Source organism: Lissotriton vulgaris, chromosome 2_1 (assembly GCF_964263255.1).
Source record: "Lissotriton vulgaris chromosome 2_1, aLisVul1.2, whole genome shotgun sequence".
Lineage (NCBI taxonomy): Eukaryota > Metazoa > Chordata > Amphibia > Caudata > Salamandridae > Lissotriton > Lissotriton vulgaris.
In genome coordinates this window covers 1291204818-1291224263 of record NC_141687.1, presented here as the reverse complement: position 1 = coordinate 1291224263, position 19446 = coordinate 1291204818, and the positions used below count along the sequence as shown (strand labels likewise).

The following is a 19446-nucleotide window of genomic DNA, read 5'->3' as shown; positions in this document are numbered from 1 at the left end:
GTGTACAGGGCTCAATGCAAACCCTAAGGTTCGAGGCATGTGGGCTGCTGAATTCATATCTGTGCATAGATCGCCGCCTAGTGTTGGGTCCGGATGATTGCACATTGTTGTCCTGGAAGAATCTTCGAAGTATCACGAGATAGGTGGCTCCTCCCCTGGACTACAGTGCGCATGGGCATCGCCTCCATCCCCAGATTGTTTTTTTCCGCCATTGGGTTCGGATGTGTTTCGGTTCCCTCTGTCGGAATCGATAGTTGTTAACTTTTTCTAACTTGGGACCAAAAGGTCTTTAGGCTGGGCGTCGGTATCGTTCTTCGTTCGGGTTTACCTTCTTTTCAGCTCCGAACTCTTGCTGCCCTTCCGCGTGCTGTCGGCGCGGACGGGCCTACACGACGCTCCAGACATGGAACGAACTCCGTTTAAGAAGTGCCCAGTGTGCACCTCCAAGTATTCACACCTCGACGTGCACCCAGTGTGCAACAAATGTCTGTCCCCGGACCATGATGAGGCCAGGTGTATGGCCTGCTCGAAGTTCCGGTGTAAGAAGACTCTCAAGCTTCGTCGGGCCGCTAGACTCCAGGCCCATTTATCAGCGCCCCCGCCAGACGACATCTTCGAAAAAGACGTTGGAGACGACGATGTCTTTCAAGTTTCGGACTCTAGCCCGGCGTCGGAGGAAGAAAACTACGACGCGGGAGACGAGGAATTTGATGAAGTCGTCGGTGAGGTAGGGGACGACGATGGGGCCATTGCCACCGTGGAGGATAGCTCAGAGGAGGAGCATCCTCAAACTGACTAAGGGGTCAACCCCAACTATACGGCCCAGGTCGAGGGATCGCCTTCGGGCCTTACCCAAGACCTCGCTACTCGTCCCACGGCCTCGCCTACGGGCCCGGCCACGGACATTTCAGATGTGCCACTCCCGTTGAAGAAAACGAAAGTGAAACCATTGGGGTCCACACCAACGGTTTCGAAACCGAAAGTGAAAGTAGCACTGGTGGGACAAAAGGCCCCAGAGGCCTCAGCGTCCAAGAAATTCAAAATGGCCGACAGCAAGAGCCGCGCCAAGATGGCCGACCCGAAGAACCCGGTGTCGAAGACTAAGACGACCGACGCGGCCGCGTCGGCGCCGAAGTTGGTCGAGGACCCGAAAAAGGCTCCAAAGAAGCGTCAGGACGGCGCCGAAGCTCAGGCTGCGTCGACTCCGGCCGTCAAGGCCAAGGATGGTGATGTGTCGGCTCCGAAGACCGTGCCTTCCGCCGACCCAACACCGGACTCGGGGAAATCGCTCGAGCCGGTCCAGCCGTCACCGGCCTTAACAAAAAAGGTCCTGGAGTCCCTGCAGCGGATTCGGAAGGACGCCGTGACTCCCGAACCGAAGGATGTGGTGCCGAAGCATACTCCGAAGCCGGCAAAGGTGCAAACGCCTATCCGCTTCACGCTGCCGCCGAAGACGACGCCGAAGGCTTTCGCTCCGAAGCACGGGGCCGGGGTGCCTTTGAAGGTGGTGTCGACGCCCAAGGCGTCATCGGTTGGGCCGAAGCCTCGGCTACAGCCACTCGCTGATGAGGAGCGTCGAGAGGTGGTTATCGACGCCAACACCGGGAAGCTCTCTCTCCTCAAAAGAAAGATCACCACGGAGCCGGTGTTGGAGCATTATCGTATTCCACTCAAAAACAAGAAGGACTCTGCGGGTACTTCTGCCCCTATAGAGCCTGCATCTCCACGTAATTTGGAACTTTCACCGACGCATTCTTACGCTGGAGAAGGTGACGGAGATGAAGAGGACGAGTACAACTACCCAGCCTACTCAGATCCAGAGGAGGTACATGAACCCTGGTCTGCCGGAGGCGACCCTGAGGACCCCCAGTCGGGTCATGAACCGCAGCTTTTTGCGGCAAAGACTTCTCCAACAGAGGACTCTGCAGCCTTCAACGCGTTGATTGAGAGAGCTGCAGCTAATCATGATGTCGACCTACATTCAGATCCTGTGGATGTCGATTTTTTGTTTGACACTTTCTCAGTGGCTGAAAAGTCAGTCAAGACATTGCCTATGCTTAAGGGAGTGCTGAAGCACGCGCCTGAGGTCTTCAGGGAGCCCACTCAGGCGCGAGTCATCAATCCTCGCATTGACAAAAAATACAAAGCAGCGCCCTCGGATCCAACCTACATCAAGGGACACTTGCCGCTGGACTCTTTGGTGGTATCCAACGCACGTAAGCGGGCGAACTCGCAAACCACGGGTGACGCTCCTCCCCCAGACAGAGTCAAAAATATTTGAAGCCTCAGGGAAACGAATTGCTGCGCAGGCAGCTAATATTTGGCGCATTTCAAACACGCAGGCCCTACTTGCAAGCTACGATAGGGCACATTACGACACCCTAGAAACACTTCTGCAGCACTTGCCTGATCAGTACAAGGAGGCAGGTGAAATGCTCATTCAGGAGGGGAAGCTGATCACCAACGCTTCCATCAAATGTGCGCTGGACGTGGCTGATACCGCCTCCAGGGCAATCAATACTAGCGTGTTGCTAAGGAGGCATGCTTGGCTGAGAATATCAGGCTTCAAACCTGATATACAGACAACCATCTTGAACCAGACAGTCAATCCTGACCACCTGTTTGGCCCCGAGGTGGATGCGACACTTGAAAAAATGAAGAAAGACACGGACACTGCTAAGTCTATGGGGGCCCTCCAGTCTCAGCAGTTTCGGGGTGGTTCCTTGCGCCGCTCCAATAAGAGGCACTTCAAGGGGTCAGGCATCGCAATCCACACAGTACTATAAGAGCAACACCCAAACCTCATACACCAACAAAGGTAGAGGTGGTTACAGGGGCAACAACGTTAAAGGCAGGGGACGTGGAAACAACAGCTCCAGGTCCTCCTCCACCAACAAACAGTGACGCCTTGTCACTGCTCCCCGACCACACAACACCGGTCGGGGGTAGACTCCAGCAGTTCCTGCCCACGTGGAAATCCATCACCACGGACAGGTGGGTCAAATCTCTTATCCGGTACGGTTACGGTCTAGAACTTACTTCCACTCCACCAAACATACCTCCAAGAAACCGTCCTATGTCCGGCGAGCACTTGCACTTGTTGCAGCAGGAAGTTCAAGTCATGGTGCAAAAAGGGGCAATAGAGCTCGTTCCACTGCCGGAAAGGGGAACAGGAGTTTACTCTCTTTACTTTCTGATCCCCAAAAAGGATGGATCCCTCGGGCCCATCCTGGACCTCAGGCCCCTCAACTGGTACATTCTATCGGAGCACTTCCATATGCTCACGTTACAGCAGGTCCTCCCTCTGCTTCAACAGGGGGACTTCCTGGCTACGCTGGATCTCAAGGATGCATACTTTCATATCCCCCTGCATCCTTCCCACAGGAAGTATCTCAGATTCACGATTCAAGACCAGCACTACCAATTCAGGGTTCTGCCTTTCGGGGTCACCACAGCGCCAAGAGTCTTTACAAAGTGTCTGGCGACTGTGGCAGCACATCTACGACGCCAGAACGTCCACGTCTACCCCTATCTGGACGACTGGCTCATTCAGGCAAAGTCAGAACAGCAGTGCGCCGACCACGTGTCCCGCACCATTCATCTCCTGCACGATCTGGGATTCTCGCTGAACTATCCAAAATCCCATCTCCAACCCGCCCATATACGGCAGTATCTGGGCACGACAATAAACACTCTGGCAGCCACTGCGCAGCCAAACTCAGTGAGAATCGCCAGTATCCAAACGCTGATCCAACGATTCAGACCTCAGCACTCGCTTCCAGCGAAGGTGTTCATGCAGTTGATAGGCATGATGGCCACCTGCATCTCCATCGTCCCGCACGCGAGACTACATATGCGTCCGCTTCAGGAGTGCCTGGCACGTCAGTGGACTCAGGCTCATGGGCAACTGACAGACCTAGTGTTGGTGAGCGGTCGGGCGTACAACTCTCTGCATTGGTGGAATCCACAAAACCTTTGCAAGGGCCGACCGTTCCAGGAGCCTGTGCCACAGATTATCCTGACAACGGACGCTTCTCTCCAGGGATGGGGAGCGCATGTACTCCATTACACGGTGCAGGGACTATGGACACTACAGCAGAGGAAGATGCACATCAACGTTTTGGAACTGATGGCAATCTTCATGGCCTTGAAGGCATTCAAAGTACATCTGTGCAACAAGGTAGTGTTGATCCGGACGGACAACATGACGGCCATGTACTACATTCAGAAACAGGGGGGCACACACTCTCCGCAGCTGTCTCATCTGGCTCAGAGCATGTGGAAGTGGGCCATTCAGAGGAACATCTTCCTCATGGCGGAGCATCTCCCGGGCAAAGACAACCAGATGGCGGACCTGCTCAGCAGGCACAGCCACCAAATGCACGAGTGGGAGATACATCCATCAGTACTCCAACCGTACTTCCAAAAGTGGGGTCATCCAGAGATAGACCTGTTCGCCACAAAGGAGAACGCAAAATGCCAAAGCTTCGCCGCCAGGTTCCCACACCCGCAATCGCAGGGCAATGCGATGTGGATGAACTGGTCAGGCAGATTTGCGTACGCTTTTCCCCCAGCACCTCTGATACCGCTGGTGGCACGCAAACTCAGGCAGCACTCGATGACTCTCATCCTGGTTGCTCCAACGTGGGCTCGCCAACCATGGTACACCACGTTTCTGGAACTCTCCGTGGTACCGCATCAAAGGCTTCATCTCACTCCCAGCCTTCTGACGCAGAGCCATGGCGACATTCAGCACCCAGATCCGCAACAGCTCAACCTGGCGATCTGGCTCCTGAAGTCCTAGAGTTTGGCTACCTCAATCTTCCCCCCGATTGCATGGACATCATTCGGGAGGCAAGGAAGCCCACTACTCGAGCTTGTTACGCGGCTAAATGGAAGCGGTTTGTCATTTACTGTGTAAACCACGAAAACATCATTTGTTACCTGTTCCACCTGTACCAATGCAATTTGGCGTATTCTTCCATCCGCATTCACTTGTCTGCGATGGCAGCATACCTCCAGAATAGGCAACACCTATCACTTTTTAAGGTCCCTGCTATCAAGGCTTTTCTGGAAGGACTCAAAAGAGTAATTCCACCACGGACACCACCATCTCCGGAATGGAACCTCAATGTGGTTCTTACAAGGCTGATGGGTCCTCCCTTTGAGCCACTGCACTCTTGTGAGCTTCAGTTTCTGACTTGGAAGGTTGCTTTCTTAGTAGCAATTACATCGCTACGGAGGGTTAGCGAGTTGCAGGCGCTCACCATCCAAGAACCTTTCTTCCAAGTACACGCTAACAGGGTGGTGCTCCGCACTAACCCTAAATTCTTACCCAAGGTTGTATCTCAATTCCACATGAACCAGACAATTGAGTTGCCAGTGTTTTTTCAAAACCCAGAGTCACTGGCGGAGCGGATGCTCCACACCCTTGATGTTAAAAGAGCCTTGATGTACTACATTGACAGGACAAAAGATTTTCGTAAGACCAAGCAACTTTTCGTTGCATTTGCCTCACACCACAAGGGAAACGCTATCTCCAAAGCTGGGATCGCTAGGTGGATCGTGAAATGCATTCAAATCTGTTACGCTAAAGCTAAACGCACTCTCACAATTCCACCAAGAGCCCACTCCACCAGAAAGTTGGGGGCCTCTATGGCTTTCCTAGGTAACATTCCCTTAGAGGACATATGTAGAGCAGCCACATGGTCTACCACACATACTTTCACTAAACATTACTGTGTAGACGTGCACTCTAAACAGCAGGCAGCTGTTGGACAGGCTGTTCTCAAAACACTTTTTCAAACTGCTGCAGCTGGCACGGGCGGCCGCCGCTAATGGAGGGACTGCTATGTATTCTATGCACAGATATGAATTCAGCAGCCCACATGCCTCGAACTGCAAATGCTACTTACCAGTATGCATCTGTTCTTGGCATGTAGGGCTGCTGACATTCATATCGCCCACCCTCCTCCCCGGCGCCTGTAGCAGCTGCAGTATTCATTTACATATATTATATGCTCTTAGCATGGGCATCACTCACATACTTCACTCCATCTCTGCCAATGGCTAAAAACAATCTGGGGATGGAGGCGATGCCCATGCGCACTGTAGTCCAGGGGAGGAGCCACCTATCTCGTGATACTTCGAAGACTCTTCCAGGACAACAATGTGCAATCATCCGGACCCAACACTAGGCGGCGATCTATGCACAGATATGAATGTCAGCAGCCCTACATGCCAAGAACAGATGCATACTGGTAAGTAGCATTTGCATTCTCTATTTGTAGTACTGCGGGCGAGCAGCCTTAGGCCTAAAACAAAGGCGTGTAAGACATTTGTTGTACACACAATGCCTAATAAATGACAACAAACTCAAAAAGGAGATCAACACCAATTTTATAAAACTAAACTTTGCTCAGGATTTATTTTCAGACCAAGATCCTCACAAAAACGTAAGCACGTTTTAAAATAAAAATACTTTTAAGTTTCAAAAGTGGACACAATGCAATTTTATCCAGTATTCGGGTATCCTTCATAGATTCACATGCCTGAATCATTCCCCGTCGTCAAGGCGGGAGTCCCACGGTAAATAAAAAAGCAGTGCCAAAAGCACTTTGTAGTAGTAGGCCCTAGAAAAGGCCTGAGGCCTAGATTATAGTAGCCTATCTACATCATCATGCTAAAAAGACCAAAGTCTTTGCTCCAACCAATCAGCTTACAGCACCCTCTAGAACCTTCCCTGCAGAGCCAGCTCTCCTCAGATTTTCACCGCACGTCGTGTGGAAGGGAGTCTCCCTGAGTCTTGACTCAGTTTTTTCTTCAGAGCTTCAAGATGTCTGACAAGAAGGCCTTATTTAGACCTTGCAGAACCTGCGAGAAGAGGGTCCATGTGGACTAACAACATAAGGACTGCATTTATTGCCTTTATCCCAAACATGAGGCAAAAAACTGTAAGATCTGCCGTACCTTCTCTTCTAAGACCTTAAGGGATAGGGAGGCCAGAGTCCTTTTGTGGCTTAAATCCTCTTCCACGGATGATGATGATAGAGCTTCTACCTCTAGCAAGAGGGCGAGGTCTCAAGAGGATAAGACAAGTGAGGAGAAAGCATGCTAAAACCTCCCACTCCACTTTAGGCTCTTCAGAGATCCCAACATTCTGTCTCTGGAGCCTCAGCCACCAACGATCCTTCAAAAAAAACTGAGTAAGAGTTCTACTGTCTCCTCACCAGTAACTACTGTTTCTACTTCAACTTCTTCTTCTATGGATATGATATCCACTGCATCTATTACTACACCTATTTTGTCTACAAAGATTTGTATTATGGCAAAAAACTCTCGTAGACGACTCGTCGACGAAGAGATCGTCAACGAAGCCTTTGTCGTCTAAAAAGAGCCCGTCGAAGAAGTCATCGCCGCCGCCGTCGACGACTGTCTCGTCGACTAAGAAAGCATCGACGGCTGCCCCGTAGACGACGTGCCTGTCTTCAGTTACTCCGTCGACGATGATCCCGTCGACGACCGACGACTGTCCAGTCGACGGTGGCTCCATAGACGTCTAATCCATCGACGACGATGCCTTCGTCGTCGACCTCGTCGACGATAAACCCGTCGACGACGGCATCTTTTCAGTAGGTGGATGCACCTTTGTCACCGGTGTCATCAAAACTGATGGAATCAGCTTTGCTGAAGCCTATTGCTGGGAATCAGGCTTTTTGTACGCCAATTTCAACAAAGAACTTTCAACTCGTGTCTTACAAGAGGCAACAAGGTTCATATATATCGCCACTTATGCCCTCTCATCTTCTAGAATCTTACGCCGATGATGAAGAGGATGATTTTAAGGACGATGAAAATGAAGGTGCTTTTGGTGTGGCGCGTCATCCATCTAACCTCATCAGGTGTCAGGATGATGATGAAGACGAATCTTAAACTGAGCACTACTACCAGGAGGATCTCATAGCGCCTCATGCATTGGAACATCAGAGACGGCCTAGGGTCTCAGAAGTCACTCAATTACCGCCTACTTTGATACAAGACTTACAGGCTATGCTGGCGGATTATAAGCAACGTTTTCCGCCACAAATGCCTCAACCTAGTACTACTGTTCCTCCGCCTCAAAATCCACAGCTTTCTCCAGTTGTGGAAACCCCGCCACCGGTATTGCCTCCGCAAACTCCGGACACGTCATCAGAAGAGGAAGTAGAAGACTGAGAGTTGCCTAACGTACCTTCATCAGACCCATGGGATGAATACGTTATCAAACAAGAAGCGTTCCCTTAAGTTTGGGAACGACCCTCTGGGCGCTGCTGATTTGGATCGACTCAGCGATCTTTACTTAATTTTCCATCATATAACTTCAAAGAATAATCAGTTAATCAAATTCTTATCATCATTTGATTTATTTACTCATATTTACAATGTTGCAATTCACATCGTGAAGCATGTTAAATCATACATCCATATGCAAGTATAACGTTTTCCCAATGCATTTCGTACCTATAATAGGTACTTCGTCAGGGCAATCTGTAAATATAATGGATATAAATGAGGGTCCATCATTCTCTCTGATTAATTACATTCAATTAATTATACTGCCTTCTAACATGATAGTAACACAAAATTGACCGATGTTACATACAAGTCATACTCCAGATTGACTGATGCTAAATCAAAATCATAATCAACACAACCTCTTTAAACTCGCAATAACTGTGCTGTTGTGACTAATCACGTAAACTTAGTACGCCTACATCATTGAAACACAGACCGTGTTTGATGCAAACCTGAAGTACGAGTTACCTGTTGCCCCGAAAAATACAGCTTTTAACTTTCCCATGAACATGTAACGATATCATAGTTTAACCCTGAGTCGTAACCCGTCCCTTCCCCGGTGTCGAAGTCGTCAACTTACCGCTACGGTATAGTTGCGTGCGTTTTATCTCGAAAGGTGGTTAACCGCGGGACTAGCCCTGAACTGTTTAAAAAACAGTGTCCTAAAAAGTGAGGACGGCTTCACTTTCAAAAAAGTTTGAAAGTGAAGTCTGACTAGTGTACAGATAAGTTCGGCCATCTTGGAATAGGATAGTCTACTTTCAAAGGACCATGCCGTTCTGTATAAACATATTCATGTTTAACTCAAACTTAATTCATCAAAAAATGTTGACTACAGTAATAGTACATAAACGTTACAAGCTCATATTTAACTCAAACTTGATTAATCAAACAATCATACTATCTAAAGCAATAATACTGTGAAAAAATCATATATACAAATGCATCAATCAATAAATGTGGTTGGAAAAAATATCAGTCTCATTAGTCTTTAAAAAATAAACGAGAGGTCCAAGCGTTCATTGAGCCCATATGGCTTTAAAGAATCCAATCTGAAAATCCATTGATTTTCTTTTTGTAGTAGTTTTTTGTTCACATCCTGATTATCAATAGGAGTGATCATCTCAAGTACCAGAAATTTTAGTTACGAAATATTATGTCTTTTTTCATTGAAATGAACTGCAATGGGTGATTTCTCATTCTTGGTTCTGATATTGCTCTTATGTTCAGACAGACAAACTTAATCTTCCTTGATGTTTTGCCCACGTATACCAGCCCGCACGGGCATTTGAGGAGATATACAAGATTTTTGCTGTCACAAGTTGCTGTTACTTTGAGACGAATGGGGTTTCCTTGTCGTGGATGATTAATAGTATTTCCCTTGATTATAGCATGACAATTGTTACAATTTAAACATGGTACAGTGCCTTTGAATGAAGTATCGGTTGTGTTTTGGATTCTTTTCTTGAGCATATCTTGAATGTTTTTACTTCGAGTATAGGCAAATCTAGGCTGATTTTGAAAAATCCCTTTGAAGTCTGGTTCATTGGAAATTATCTGCCAATGTCTGAGAATCGATTGTTTATATGCGTAGCTCTTGGTGGAAAATGTGGAAACTACTACTGCTCTCTTTTCTGATGTTTTGAGGGAACCCCTTAATAGTTCAGCTCGTGTTTTTGTCTCACATTTGATGGTGGCAGACTCTAATATTTTTGTGGGGTAGCTCCTCTCTTGGAAGCGTTGAATCATGTTACGTATTTGTGTTTTCAATTCTTCTGGTTCAGATACTATTCTCTTGACGCGGTATAGTTGGGATAGTGGCAAATTGTTTTTCAACGAGTTCTGATGGAAGCTGGCATAATGCAGGAGATTATTTCGATCTGTGGATTTTTTATAGAGTGTCGTCTTGATTTTGCCTCCTTCAATTTTTATCAGTACGTCTAAGTATGCTATACTTTTCTGATCAATGATATAGGTAAATTGTATGCGATCATTGATTTTGTTCAGGTCCTCCAATTGTTGTAGTAGTGTCATTTTGGGACCTGGCCAAAGTACAAAAATGTCATCAATGTATCTATAGAATTTGATTGCATGTCTGATCCAATGTTCACCATTCAAAATGTGATTCTTCACAAAATTCATCATAAAGATATTCGCGTAGCATGGAGCTGCACAATTGCCCATGCTAGTTCCAGTGAGTTGTAAAAAGTGTCTTTCTTGCCATTTGAAATAGCTCTGATAAAGTGTGAAGTGTAACAGTTCCAGTAAAAAGACTTGAAACTTTTGGTCCAGAGTGGAATTGAGTAGAGTCGATTCTATTGCTTTAATCGCTAGGTTGTGCGGGATCGACTTATATAACGCCTGGACATCTATAGTACATAGCCAGATTTCTTGATCTTTTGGAATGTTGATTTGAGTCAGTTTTACTAGAAAGTCGGTTGTATCTTTGATATATGTGATAGCTTCAGTTACAAAGTCTTTCAAATGTACATCCGGAAATTTGCCAACTGGTTCGTGTATGCTACCTCTGGTGTTTACAATAGGACGAAATGGAGGTTGTTGTAAATCCTTATGTATTTTCGGAAGCATTTGAATGGATGGGATGCTCGGAAACATTTTATTCAGAACGTTTTTGGTTTTCTGTTATTATACCATCATGAGCTTTTTGTAAGATAGTCATTAGGTGCGCCTGAAATTTCGCTGTGGGATCCATATCCAAAGGAGCATAGGTATCCATGTCGTTGACATGGTTGTTAACTTGTGATGTATAGAAGTCAGTATCCATTATTACTAAAGCCCCTCCTTTGTCGGCTTTTTTGGATTGTAATTGCTGGATTGTTGGATAAATGTTTCAAGATGTTAGATTCATTCTTAGATAGATTCCGGAATTTGGTATGTCGTTTGAAGTTCATCTTGTTGATGTCATTCAAGATGAGTGTCTCAAAGGTATCTAGAGATTTATGACTCATTGGGGCTTAAATTGCTTTTGGGTCGTAAATGTTTGAGTTGAGGATTCGGTGTTTTAGTTTCATCAGAGTCAATCACTACTTCAAAAAAATGTCTCAATCTTAAGTTTCGCATGAATTTATACGGACTAACGTTCAACTCCAATTTGTCTGTGTCATCTGTTGGGACAAAAGATGTCCCTTTTTTTAATACTTTTATTTCACTGTTGGACAGTTGGTGTGTAGAAATATTGATTACAAGATTTTTGTTTATTTCTTCCTTCTATTGGTTCTGCTCTGTTGTACTGGGACTTTTGGAGTCTGTATTTGTTGTCCTCTTTCTTTTGCCCCTCCTGGGTCTCCAGCATCTGACTTACCTTCTAAAAAAAGAGACCCGAGCATTGGGTTGAACATTATCTCGTAATTGAGACTCTCTGTTGTATAGGTCTGTTTTCACCTTCAGATGATGACGATTCTGTCTCTGTGGTATTAGTTTGTGGTTTGTTTCGACGTCTCCTGGCATATACCTCAGCCCAGGAGTATACCTCCCCCAATTTATAGTCTATAGTATCGCTTTTATATTTCCTGACTTTGCGTTTATTTCCTCCGTATATTTTTCAAGTTGTAAGTTGATATCCTTAATGGTTTGTGACCAATCTTCTTCATCCAGCATATTTTGTAATTCTTCCTTTGTTGTTGCAATCTCTTTGTTAAGCTCTTCAATCACTTTGGAAAGTTCCTCAATTATTAGCAGTATTAAGTCAAGCGAACACTTGTTAAGTATAGCATACCAGCGTTCTATAAACTTTTGATTGTTTTTGCATAACAGTGGTTTGAGTGGTACTCGTAGTTCTCTGTGCCCGGTGATACCGGATGAGTGTACTAGCATGTAACCGTTGATTCACCTCACGTTTGGTGAGGTAAAGTAACTGTTTTATATTACTTTCTTTACTTTTCTTGTTAGTGATGGAGGTGGATTCCTCATTTATTAAAGCATAAATCTTAGATGCATCATCTGTAATGTAAGCAAAAGTCTCTGCTCTGGCTTCTGTCAACTTAGTAATATCATCGTAGTTTGCCATTTTTAGCTGAAGTGCCGTGCTCCAATCCTTTGTGTTACGACAAGATTGTAATATATTAAGAAAACAAGGGGCGGTTGGGCACAGGCTTGTGTTCAATGTTTGTACGCGAATATCTTTATGATGAATTTTGAGAACAATCACATTTTGAATGGTGAACATTGGATCAGACATGCAATCAAATTCTATAGATACATTGATGACGTTTTTGTACTTTGGGCAGCTCCCAAAATGACACTACTACAACAATTGGAGGACCTGAACAAAATCAATGATCGCATTCAATTTACCTATATCATTGATCAGAAAAGTATAGCATACTTAGACGTACTGATAAAAATTGAAGGAGGCAAAATCAAGACGACACTCTATAAAAAATCCACAGATCGGAATAATCTCCTGCATTATGCCAGCTTCCACCAGAACTCGTTGAAAAACAATTTGCCACTATCCCAACTATACTGTGTCAAGAGAATAGTATCTGAACCAGAAGAATCGAAAACACAAATACGTAACATGATTCAACGCTTCCAACAGAGGAGCTACCCCACAAAAATATTAGTCTGCCACCATCAAATGTGAGACAAAAACACGAGCAGAACTATTAAGGGGTTCCCTCAAAACATCAGAAAAGAGAGCAGTAGTAGTTTTCACATTTTCCACCAAGAGCTACGCATATAAACAATCGATTCTCAGGCATTGGCAGATAATTTCCAATGAACCAGACTTCAAAGGGATTTTTCAAAATCAGCCTAGATTTGCCTATACTCGAAGTAAAAACATTCAAGATATGCTCAAGAAAAGAAACCAAAACACAACCGATACTTCATTCAAAGGCACTGTACCATGTTTAAATTGTAACAATTGTCATGCTATAATCAAGGGAAATACTATTAATCATCCACGACAAGGAAACCCCATTCGTCTCAAAGTAACAGCAACTTGTGACAGCAAAAATCTTGTATATCTCCTCAAATGCCCGTGCGGGCTGGTATACGTGGGCAAAACATCAAGGAAGATTAAAATTTGTCTGTCTGAACCTAAGAGCAATATCAGAACCAAGAATGAGAAATCACCCATTGCAGTTCATTTCAATGAAAAAAGACATAATATTTTGTAACTAAAATTTCTGGTACTTGAGATGATCACTCCTATTGATAATCAGGATGTGAACAAAAAACTACTACAAAAAGAAAATCAATGGATTTTCAGATTGGATTCTTTAAAGCCATATGGGCTCAATAAACGCTTGGACAGCTCATGTTATCTTTAAAGACTAATGAGACTGATATTTTTTCCAACCACATTTATTGATTGATGCATTTGTATATATGATTTTTTCACAGTATTATTGCTTTAGATAGTATGATTGTTTGATGAATCAAGTTTGAGTTAAATATGAGCTTGTAACGTTTATGTACTATTACTGTAGTCAACATTTTTTGATGAATTAAGTTTGAGTTAAACATGAATATGTTTATACAGAACGGCATGGTCCTTTGAATGTAGACTATCCTATTCCAAGATGGCCAAACTTATCTGTACACTAGTCAGACTTCACTTTCAAACTTTTTTGAAAGTGAAGCCGTCCTCACTTTTTAGGACACTATGTTTTTTAAACAGTTAAGGGCTAGTCCCGCGGTTAACCACCTTTCGAAAAACAACGCACGCAACTATACCGTAGCGGTAAGTTGACGACTTCGACACCGGGGAAGGGACGGGTTACGACTTGGGGTTAAACTATGATATCGTTACATGTTCATGGGAAAGTTAAAAGCTGTATTTTTCGGGGCAACAGGTAACTCGTACTTCAGGTTCGCCTCAAACACGGTCTGTGTTTCAATGATGTAGGCGTACTAAGTTTACGTGATTAGTCACAACAGCACAGTTATTGCGAGTTTAAAGAGGTTGTGTTGATTATGATTTTGATTTAGCATCAGTCAATCTGGAGTATGACTTGTATGTAACATCGGTCAATTTTGTGTTACTATCATGTTAGAAGGCAGTATAATTAATTGAATGTAATTAATTAGAGAGAATGATGGACCCTCATTTATATCCATTATCTTTACAGATTCCCCTGACGAAGTACCTATTATAGGTACGAGATGCATTGGGAAAACTTTATACTTGCATATGGATGTATGATTTAACATGCTTCACGATGTGAATTGTAACATTGGAAATATGAGTGAATAAATCAAATGATGATAAGAATTTGATGAACTGATTATTCTTAGAAGTTATATGATGGAAAATTAAGTAAAGATCTCGGAGTCGATCCAAATCAGCAGCGCCTAGAGGGTCATTCCCAAACTTAAGGGAATGCTTCTTGTTTTATATACAGTCACACCTAATGTTCGACTAGGTGATACCTCCGTGGCACGCTACACCTGTACAAACATTGAACACAAGCCTGTGCCCAACCGCCCCTTGTTTTCTTAATGAATATGTTATCCCCATGACATCCCCTCCGACTCCTCAGCCTTCAAATTCACCGCCTGAAGATGTAGGTGGGTTTCACAACCTGATGCAGAGAGCATCAAACAGATTTAAGCTCCCGGTGACAGTGGAACAAACTGAGTGTTTTCTCCATGATTTTAAAGAGGAAACAAGGAAGGTGTCTAGAGCCATTCCTATCATTGACTATATTTGGAAGGAAGGCATAAAGATAATGAAAAACCCTGCATCTGTGCCTGCTTTGTTGCCAAGAATTGAAAATAAGTACTGTGCTCCGCTCACTAGTCCGGCATGCCTTATTGGTCATCCACGCCCGGATTCAGTAATCTCTCAGGCGGCACAACAAAGGTCGAAGAACCCAGCTACCCCTATCTCTACTCCACCTGATAAAGAGGGCCGACGCTTAGACCTTATTAAGAAAAAGTTTTCCACCATGGCTGCAGCATCCATCAGAGCGGCAAATTCTTTGGCGATTATTGGGCGCTATGATCGCCAAATGTGGTCCGAAATGGCTGGTTTCATAGAGCTTATACCAGAGGACAAGAGACAGGAAGCCCGAAAAATTCTAATGGAAGGAGAGTGCGCAGCGGAGGAATCCATCGAGTGCGCACTAGATATTGCGAACACAAATTTCAGACAGTTAGCAGGAGCAGCTGTCCTGAGGGGTCAAGGGTGGTTGAAAGCCACTACCTTTCGTCCAGAAGTTCAATTGAAAGTACTGGACATGGCATATGACGGAGAGTCCCTCTTTGGGAAACATGTCGATGAGGCTCTCCAAGCCATTAATACAGATACTGCAAAGTCGCTAGGGTCATTGCAGTATAAAAGTGGATCGTTCAGAGGAGCAAGAGGACGCTGTTATTCGTCCAGAGGAAATTACCAGCAAGGCAGGCAATATCAGCAGCAATACCGCCAGAATTATCAGTCCTCGTATCGACAATCTGGATCGGCTGCTTTCTCTCGCCAAGGAGGAAGAAGGCGCACAAACAATCAAGGACGAGACAATAACAAACAGTGAGGTCAATTGGGCACCGCCTTCAGTCCCCTACCTTCCCGTGGGCGCGAAGATATCTGCCTTCCAACAGCAATGGCATCACATTACGGATCGGTGGGTGTTAGACTTAGTCCAGCATGGTCACACCCTAGAGTTCATCACCAAACCGCCAACAACTCTGCCCAGGGGTCCCCCTCGTCTTCACTGATTGATCAAGGAAGTTCAAGCTATGCTTCTGAAGAACGCAGTAGAGAAGGTTCCAAACCATCAGAGAGGGGCAGGTTTCTATTCCCGTTTTTTCCTCCTAAAAAAGAAATCGGGGGAATGGCGACCGGTCCTAGACCTGCGCAATTTGAACAGATATCTCAAGAAGCAGGGATTTCGAATGGTCACCCTCTCGGACATTCTCAGTTGCCTCAACGAGGGAGATTACGTGGCTTCCTTGGACGTGGAAGATCCGTACTTCCACATCTCGATTCACCCAAAACATCGAAAGTACCTCAGTTTCACTGTTGCTGGCGCCCATTCTCAGTTCAAAGTTCTCCCATTTGGCCTCAAGTCGGCCCCCAGGATTTTTACGAAGTGCCTGGCTCCAGTGGCAGCAACTACTCTGGCAGCAGAAGTACAGGTCTTCCCGTATTTGGATGACTGGTTAGTCAAGGGTCCATCAAAGAACACAGTAAAGTCCAACATTACAATATGCCGCAATCTCCTCCAATCGCTAGGCCTCACAATCATCAGTAGCAAATCTCAATTGGTTCCGAAACAAAACCTGCTGTTCCTAGGAGCTTGTCTGGACACGATACAATGCAAGGCATTCTTGTCTCGAGAGAGACAACTCCGACTACAGGCTTTGGCCATAAAACTGTCAAGAAAAAGGTCACTTTCAGTTCGCCTATTTGCATCACTTCTGGGAATGTGCTCTTCGGCCATCAACCTCATTCCATTGGCGCGTCTCAAGATACGGCCTTTACAGGAAGAGCTACATCGTCAATGGCATCAAGCGACAGGCTCTTTCGAGGACACCATCACAGTCACCAACAGGATGGTGCATGCTCTTCAATGGTGGTCTCAGCTCAGCAATCTGGAACAAGGGCTCTCATTCTTGCAGACTCCTCCGGATTTCATTCTGACGACTGATGTGTCCATGAAGGGCTGGGGAGGTCATCTCCAGGACTTCCAGGTGCAAGGAAAATGGTCTCAACAGCACAGAAAATGCCACATCAACAGTCTAGAGTTGAAAGCCATTTTTTTGTCGCTTCAAGTGATAGCAGGATCCTTGGTCCTGGTCAGAACGGACAACACTACAAGCATGTTTTATATAAACAAGCAAGGGGGAACGAGATCAGCAACATTATCCAGAGAAGCCCAAGAGTTATGGCAATGGTTAACAATTCACAACATAACTCTCAAGGCGGAACACGTCAGAGGTCTCTACAACACCTTAGCAGACAAACTGAGCAGGTCCTTGTCAGATTGCCACGAGTTGGAACTGAACAACAACCAGTTGAACAAGGTATTTCAGGAATGGGGCAAGCCGAGGTTGGATTTATTTGCAACCCAACAGAACAAGAAATGCCGGTACTACGCCAGCAGGTACCCTCAACAGGGATCAAGGGGGAATGCCCTGTCCATGCGATGGTCAAAGATTTATGCTTACGCTTTTCCTCCGATCCCTTTGATTCCACGAGTGGTACGCAAGATGAAGTTGGAGAGTTGTCGCCTTCTCCTAATTGCTCCCAAGTGGCCTCGCCAGTATTGGTTTCAGGAACTCGTGCTACTTTCTCAGGAACCACCGATCAGACTGTTGGTAACCCCAAAACTACTGTCACGCAACAAGGGTCAGGTACTTCACCCAGACCCTCAATCGCTGAAATTGCACGCATGGCTCCTAACTTCTTAGAATTCGAACATCTCCAAATTCCTCAGGACTGCCGAGACATTCTAAAGAAAGCAAGAGCCCAAAGTACATTAAAAACTTATAGTCTCAAGTGGAAGTGTTTCTGCGCATGGTGCATCTCTAGTGCTTTACACCCTATAGAGGCTCCAGCAGAGAAAATACTACCCTATTTATTGCATTTGGCACAATCTGGTGTTTCTTTTTCGTCAATAAAGGTCCACTTAGCGGCCTTATCCAGGTACAGAAAGATGGCTAACACTCAATCGCTCTGCTCTTCATCGCTAATCAAACAATTTATAAGGGGTCTTTTCCGGGCTTATCCTCCAGTAAAGCCTCCACCACCGGAATGGGAGCTCAACACTGTTCTCTCACAGCTGATAAAGCACCCGTTCGAGCCCATCCATAGAGCTGACCTAAAGTTCTCGACATGGAAGGTTGCTTTGTTATTAGCGCTAACTTCCGCCAGAAGAGTGGGAGAAATTCAAGCCTTCACTATAAAGGAGCCCTTTTTGCATTTCTCCCAGGACCATGTCACTTTGCGGACGAATCCAACATTCATACCAAAAGTGCCTTCCCAGTTTCATCTAAATGAACCTGTCAAGCTGAAAGTTTTCTTTCCAAATCCTTCAACACCGGCTGAAAGAACATTGCATTCTTTAGACATCAAACGATGCTTAAAGTTCTGTCTCCAGAGAACCAAGACTTTGAGAAAGTCAGATCAACTGTTTGTAGCTTATGGCCAGACTACATTGGGAAAAGCGGTCATTAAAACCACAATTTCAAGATGGATAGCATCCGCTATTCAGTTCTGTCACGTCAAGGCTAATCGACCATTGGCAAGGTCTGTTAGATCTCATTCCACAAGAGCTGTGGCAGCGTCTGCAGCTTTGTTTGCAGGAGTGACGCTTGAGAACATTTGCCGTGCTGCGACATGTAAGAATGTCCATACGTTTACAAGACACTACCGCCTGCAAGCAGCAAATCAGGATGATGCGGCAGTGGGCCAAGCTGTTTTACGTCACCTGTTTCCATAAGAAGTATATTCAGGTACTAATGTTGGCTTATTTCATATAATGTACATACAATTCAATAGATTGCTTATAGTATGCAGACATATGTTAACATATTGTGTGTTTTTATGATGCTTAAAGTTCCTGTCCAGAAGGAGATTGCACGATTTCTATGTTGAATCTGAACATGATTTATTAATAGATCAATCTTTAGGCTATTGTTGGTTAACTATACATTCATGGGGGTGCACTACAATAAGTCTCCCACCATCCGCAACCGACTGCCTGGCTTACTGCTTGCTATTCTGATTCAGGCATGTGAATCTATGAAAGATACCCCAATACTGGATAAGAAAACAAGTTACTTACCTATAACTTCAGTTATCCAGTATTGGTATGTTTTATAGATTCACATTCACCCACCCTCCTCCCCGGAGAGTCAGTTCTCTAAGTTCGGGATACTTGTTCCCACTTGTGCTACGAAAATCTGAGGAGAGCTGGCTCTGCAGGTAAGGTTCTAGAGGGTGCTGTAAGCTGATTGGTTGGAGCAAAGACTTTGGTCTTTTTAGCATAATGATGTAGATAGGCTACTATAATCTAGGCCTCAGGCCTTTTCTAGGGCCTACTACTACAAAGTGCTTTTGGCACTGCTTTTTTATTTACCGTGGGACTCCCGCCTTGACGACGGGGAATGATTCAGGCATGTGAATCTATGAAAGATACC

At 45.2% G+C, this 19446-nt stretch overlaps 1 protein-coding gene and 1 pseudogene across 1 annotated transcript in view; one reads left to right on the top strand and one right to left on the bottom strand.

Moving 5' to 3' along the window:
- The window catches only part of ACTR3 (actin related protein 3), a 478950-nt gene that overhangs the window by 297987 nt on the left and 161517 nt on the right, over positions 1-19446 (top strand). The gene's annotated exons all lie outside the window — the stretch shown is intronic.
- Positions 8348-8401, bottom strand: LOC147732524 (small nucleolar RNA SNORD36; annotated as a pseudogene).